At 32.3% G+C, this 7,117-nt stretch overlaps 2 non-coding genes across 2 annotated transcripts; one reads left to right on the forward strand and one right to left on the reverse strand.

Moving 5' to 3' along the window:
• Positions 1-687: 687 nt before the first annotated feature.
• TRNAQ-CUG (transfer RNA glutamine (anticodon CUG)) lies at positions 688-759 on the reverse strand. Its single transcript has one exon. It is a non-coding gene; the product is annotated as a tRNA-Gln (tRNA).
• A 131-nt stretch (positions 760-890) lies between these two features.
• Positions 891-971, forward strand: TRNAL-AAG (transfer RNA leucine (anticodon AAG)). The gene has a single exon. It is a non-coding gene; the product is annotated as a tRNA-Leu (tRNA).
• The last annotated feature ends 6,146 nt before the right edge of the window (positions 972-7,117 follow it).

Genomic DNA, 7,117 nt, shown 5'->3' on the forward strand with positions numbered 1-7,117 from the left:
TCCTAACAAAGTTAATAGAACTCTATGACACAAAGGTGATGTAAAATTGGCAAAGGAATGATACAAACATGAAATTGATGACATGGTTTATAATTTTATATTTGCTAACCCAAATTTAAAAATTTTTGACACCAATATGGAAGGTCACATAACAATGAAGTAATTCTTGATACAAGTGGTTTGATGAAGCCTTTGGAAACTCCTCAAAATCCCTTATGAAAAAAAAAAGATCGAATTGCAAAATGTGCCAATATAATTACAGAAAAGATAAATCCCTACATTGAAAACAAAAAATTCCAAATTTTTTTAACATGAGCCTTACACAATATCTAATGCTAAATCAAATTCTCAGCATCATAAATAAATAAATATATTTGCAACAAAAATATAAAACTATGAATGCAATTAACTCATAAATAATCTTGAAAATTAATCACTGAACACTTATAATATAGAAATTAGTTTACAAAATATCTAGTTTCACGTGAAAAATACTATACTATATCGAATAAAAGTAGAACATACATAATCAAATTAAAAAAAGAATGTAATCCCGAGTACATTACTCCGATGCATATTCTAACTTATCTTTTTAATAAAAAAATAAAAATTAAAAATTAAAAAAAACTTTTAAATAAGATTGATATACTTTATTTAAGAGAGCAAAATGACTTGACGCATTCATCAAGGTCCCACCGAGATTTGAACTCGGGTTACTGGATTCAGAGTCCAATGTCCTCACCACTAGACCATGGGACCACAAGTGACTATTTATTTCTTTATATATTTTGTTTATCTGTGAAAACGTTTATGGGTTAAAGCACTATATGAAGAGAAAGTGTCCAGGGAAAAATTCAATAAAAATTTTGATAAGGCACTCAGCATCATCTGTTGAGATGGCCGAGTTGGTCTAAGGCGCCAGATTAAGGTTCTGGTCCGAAAGGGCGTGGGTTCAAATCCCACTCTCAACATAAGGGTTTTTCGATTACATCAAACCACACGTGGTCAATGAAGTTTGTGTTTTTCAGTATTCTATTTTTAATTTGGTTTATACTTATAATGTTAATATTTAGTTAATAGAATGAATAAGTATAATTTTAATAAAACAAATTGTGTAAGATCTTTTTTTAATAAAAAAAATGTATAAGATTTTTATTTTAAAATTAAACTGAAGTGATGAAGAGGATGAGATGAATATATTTTTGTCATATAATTTTATTTGAGATATTGATTTTAAAAAAAAATTATATATTTTTGTCAATCAATAAGATGAGACAAATATATTTAATGATAGAGTTTCATTTGAACATTATTCAATAAAATCTTACAAATTATGTATCAAAAATATGTTTATTTATTCAATAAAGTATGGAAATCTCGTGGTTTTAATTGATTTGTATAATTTCAAATTTTAATTTTCGTTTGATTTCATTTTTTCTATTACGTCATTACATAAGAATATATTTTAAAATTTCTTTTTTAAAGTTCTTTTAGTGCAAAGAATAAAATTTGAAGAGAAGGTGTGGAAGAGCATTTGTTAAATCTTTTTCTTGGCTTTGTTTGATCTTGATATAATATGAAGATTTCCAAGACACTTTTTAGGATCTGATATGATATGATATGAGAAGTATTTTTATTTGTTGTTTTCTTTGTTTTTATTATTATAAGGTTCATTCTTGGTTTCATTTAAGGTGAAGAGTAAGTTTCAAATGGAAAAAGTGGAGAAGCATTCAATAAAGTTCAATTTAGGTATGAGTTCATGTCATTATAAAAAAAAAATTATTCTTAATTTATTTATTTATTATCGTAAATTCTTTTGAATGGAGCTGTGAACCAATAAGGCCAAGTCCATACAAAGAAAAGAGAAAACACCCTACAACCACCTAAAACAATAGGAAACACCAAGAGTCATGACACAAAATCAAGCCATGACACTATAGGGGGGCGACAAAGCTAAGACTACGAGCCATCGAAGAGTTGGATTACCACATAAATGGTTCATATCCAAAACAAATAAGAGCTTTATTTTGATTTAGCTTTATAATGGTTTTCTAAATTAGAACCCATCTAGGTGGGATTAGAAAAGTCCCTTGAACACAAAGAGGAGGATGAATCATTTTCCTTGCTAGGGAGCAAGGAACCAATAGGAGGGACACAAATTGTATCCTCAACTAAACCATTACATTTCTCATTCAAATAACAATAATTCTCATAAGACTTTTTACTTACAACAAGACAACACACACTACCCAACCCTAATGAGCAGATACTGGGGGTGGAAGGAATTTGTTAAAGCTTAGAATGTGTGTGGTCATCGTGGAAAAACCACACACAACAATGTTTTGACCCATCTTGTGACAATTGTGGTACATCACAATGGAACCCTCATAATCAATTTTTTGAACCCAATATCCAAGCTTTGAAGAAAGAGTAATTGAAGAGCAAGGTTGCTTGTCAACAACAATGTTGGCACAAAATTTAACAAAGATGATACACTTTCTATATTTGGTCACCACATTTAACATAATGAGATCACCCAATGAGTAGGCTATGACAGTCCACACTTCCTAATCTAAACTCTCCAACAGTAATCTAGGAAGTCTAACCCACACTGGGAATTTTTCTATGCCAGCTTTGTTGAGATCCAAATCAAGCTCCTATTTCATAAGGAAGAGGCGCAATTTTCTAGGAAACTATAAGACACCCTTCAAGGTTTGAAGGCAATCATCAAGAAGAGTGAAATGGACAATGAGAATCTCTTGGATAGAACAAAAATCACCACTTTTGGCCTGACACCCAAAGAAATGCCAACAACAGAATTTACCCTAATGGAGGATGAACTATCAAAAATATTTTTTGGTATTTTAATACATCCTTCCTATTCAAAGACTAAAGCAATGATAACTTTAAGAAAACCCCCCTCAAAAAAAAATATAAAATCTTGGCTAATTTTTATTTATTTTGGATAAAAATAATAATTTTTATTGGCGAATTTTTTTACATCAATTTTTTTGGGTAGAAAATCTTGGCGAATCTTAGAAAATAATACGAGTATGCATTAATTACTATTGCAAATAATTTCATTTAAAAAACTATACTTATAGAAAAGTAGAGGCCTAAGGTGGAAATCATTAATGAATTTAAAGGGCAGACACCTCTTTATTTAGTTACTGCCATTAATTTAAATTAATCTAATAGTCTATGTATTTTGTCAATAAAATGTACTTCAAAATTGTAATACTCATGGGGCCCAAAATTATTTTTATACCATTGATTTCTATTGAGGTCAACAATAGAAAAGCAACTCAACCCCCATGAGCATTACAACTTGTAGGTACAATTTACCTCATGGAATGCAATGATGGTCATTATATAATATTTTGAATCAATGGTAGAAAATATTGTTGATAAAACCCTACCGTAACTAATAATTATGTTGTATTTTTAGTGAATTAATTTAATTTTTTATAAATTATAAAATTTTGGCGAATTTGATCCAATTATGTATCAATCTTTGAGTTCAAAAATTTAATAAAATAAACTCGCTAGCAATTTATATAAGACTAAAATATTTTTTTGTAAAAATGTGGTGATTTAGGTCACCTTAAAACTTGAACTATTTGCCAAATTTTGATTTCCAAATTTTAAAAAATAGCCAATTGGTGCATATTAGCCACTAAAAAATCACTGGACTAAAGAAAGAACAACGTTGGGAGGAGACATGATCCACGGAGACAAGGGACAAAGGTCCAACTTTAGGAGAAGCTAATAAGGGCACATTTGAAAGTCCAATCTCAAACACACCAAAGGCAACCAAATCTAAACCTCTAAGAAGAGCCTCAATTAGAACAAGGTCCACAACAAGAGAAAATAGAGGTTACATAACCCCAACAAAACTTAAAACTTTCACACCTAGAGCATTCCTAATCATATGTCACGAAAAGAGGAGGAAGCCTCTCTCAAGGCCCTCAACAAAGGAGCCAAAAGAGACTTGAGATTCACCATTCAAAGTCCCAAATGACTCTCAACCACATGCATCTCTAAGTTTCTTAGAAGAAGAAATAAAACCCATGTTTTTGCACACATCCAACCACATGTCAAGTAGTTTGATATCCTCATAATTAGCTAGAGGATATTCTCAAACATCTAGATTAGAATTATCATCCCCTCTATCTAAGATCATCTCACTCTCGATTGCCACCCTTTCAAACACCTTATCATTCCTACCCATTAATGAAAGTCTCTATGATATTGGGGTGGCTTTTTTAGGCAATACTAAGCTTGTTAGGCAAGAATTATTCTTAGGTTTGTTTTGGATGAATAATGAGATTCAATTTACTCATATTTTAGCTTTTGGTTTCATTATAACTATTGGAATCCAATAACACTGAGAGGGGGGGGGTGAATCAATGTTATACCGAAATGATCAATTTTAGCCTTACTAAAACATGCATACACCAACCGGTACACCGGTACATACATAATTGAAAGAAGTAAAGCAACCAATAAGCCAATCACATAAATGAGAACCATAACAAATAATTATACGTGGAAAACCTCAAAGAGGAAAAACCAGAGTGGGATTTGTGACCCACAATATCAATCCACTGGCCATATGAAAAGATATCACAAAATATAAGGGGTTTGCACTTGCAGGAAGGCTTACAACCTAGAGCACACTGCTCAATCACAAAAGGAGCCTCACTGACTACATGTAAATCCAAACTACAATCCGGAGAAATGTTGAACTGCTAAGATAGCATCTTCTATGTCAGAATATAGTTCTGGTTTAAGCTCTATCTATTTCAGTCTAAAACCCTAAACCCTTTACCAGAATAACCCTTACATAAATATCCTCACATACATAATCTCTCTGATATATTTCGCATTGTATCACATTCACATATCCATCACCATCTCTATTCTTCTATATCAAAAATGATTTAATCCAACTGACCTATATATCCTATACAATTTATCATGCCTTATGTCGGCTTACAAAGATAATTACAATATCAAATTACATGTCGGCTAGATAACATAAATGCATGAATATCAAAAACAATTGTCGATGCCGGATCCAAGAGATATCGGCCTCCAATACCGATAACCATGTCGGCTTGCATTGTTGGTAACCAAAGAAATCCTTCTATCCTGTCGGTGTCGGTGTCGATGTAGTGTATGTGAAGTGTCTGCCAGTACACAACTGAACCAAAAGATGAAGCTGGAACAAAATACCATGTTGCCATCAATGACAACATAGTGAAACCAACCAATTGAGTGTCAATTGCCAACAATAACATGTGAAGGAGTATTTGATAAATTTCATTCTCCACTTTATTTGGTATCACTATTGCAAAGTGCATTATTGACTTCTTTTAGTCAAAAAAGAGATTCAAATGGAAAGAGTCAATTTCAAGGTGAACAGTGCATCCTTTATGAGAGTAGCTTCATCTCTTTTTGTGATTGAATTTGGTGTGTACTCTTTGTTGTCTTGGTTCTTTAATATTGATAGCTTTCTTTATTTGATTTGTGTCTATTTGTTTGATTTTTCCTTTAAGTATTTTTTTTAATTTTAAATTAAATATGGTTCTTTTTAATGGTGTTGTATTTTATACTAATAGTTATGTCCTGCATGAAAATTAGTATTAGAATTAGTAAGTGGCATGTCTTTTATAGTGGTACATCTAGTAAATAATATATTCTTCCACTATTGTATTCCTTATTTATGTTAAAATTTATGATTTACTTAGATGACTCTTTGGTGAAGAAATGCATTATGCCATCATAATGGAAAATACAATATTTTATCAAGATTATTTCTCCACCACTGTCTCTATTAGAATATTTCAAATCTACGTTATGGAAACTCATGAAATAAAATAATAGGTTGTTCAAAAACTACATGGAAATTGGGGACCAATAAAGGTCTTCAATGGCCACTTTTTAAAAAAAATCTTAACTTGACTAATCTTGGATGAGATATTGAAGATGATTATGTTTAAAATTTGAAGATACAACAAAAACAAGAATAATAATGTTATGAATCACTTTCTAAACAATTTTTTTTAAATGATGGATATTAAGAGGTTTAAATAGGGGGACCACACAAAGTTCTCCTGTTTTTTTTAATATAATATAGCTTTTGGTGTGGCCCCTAAAATGTTAACAATTTTTTAATATTTCAAAACTCAGTTTGATGGAAAATTAGTTAACACCATATAGTTTATGCCTGATTTTTTTACTATTTTTTTAATGAATATATGATTTTTCAAATTCCACACGACTATGGTGACTTCACAAGCAATGGCTCCCTCAGGATGGGTTCTATTGGTGCTCGTGCAGTTTCTGCATTTCCTATTCGGGTGGTAGAGAAAATAAGGGAAAAAGTTATGTGGCTGCTCTGTGTGTGGAGGATAGGGTTTTGATGCATTGCTTTCCTCTTCGAGTCAATCTCCTCGCTCCTACTCTTCCCACATGGGTTTTTCTGCACCTTCTTCCCATTGTCCATCTAAACGCCTATATCTGTTGATATGTTGCACTGTGGGAACCACGCACCCTCATCTACATTGTCTGGTTCTAGGGCTTTGGATTTTGAGAAGTCGGGGGGTTCTAACAGATGCTTGGTGGCAAGATCTAATGCGATTGGTGGCAACAAATCACCATCCCCAATCCAAATGATGCATTCAAAACATATTCCTAAGATCACAGTTGATGGGTCGGTACATGATAGGGAGGAATTCCTTATGAAACATGCTCTTATTTGCAGAATTGTCAGAATTTGGCCAATGCTGTGTGATCTTCGTGCATGGATCTCTTCACATTGGAAAGATGAATTCGTGGAGGAGATCAGTATCTTCCCTTGCGTAAGGGGATTTTTCTGGGGGATAAGCAGAATGTGTTAAAAAAGGGTCCATGGATGTTTTAGGGCAATTTCTTGTGTATGAAGGCTCGTTACCCTTCTTTTGATCCTCACACAGAGATCTTCACCTCTACCTTTCTTTGGGTTCGACTTCCATACCTACCTATCTAGTTTTGGGAACTGGATTGTTTTCGTACCATTGGCAATAGTCTAGGCAAATATTTATGTTCTATCAAGGAGACAATTAATTATGCA

Source organism: Cryptomeria japonica, chromosome 11 (assembly GCF_030272615.1).
Source record: "Cryptomeria japonica chromosome 11, Sugi_1.0, whole genome shotgun sequence".
Lineage (NCBI taxonomy): Eukaryota > Viridiplantae > Streptophyta > Pinopsida > Cupressales > Cupressaceae > Cryptomeria > Cryptomeria japonica.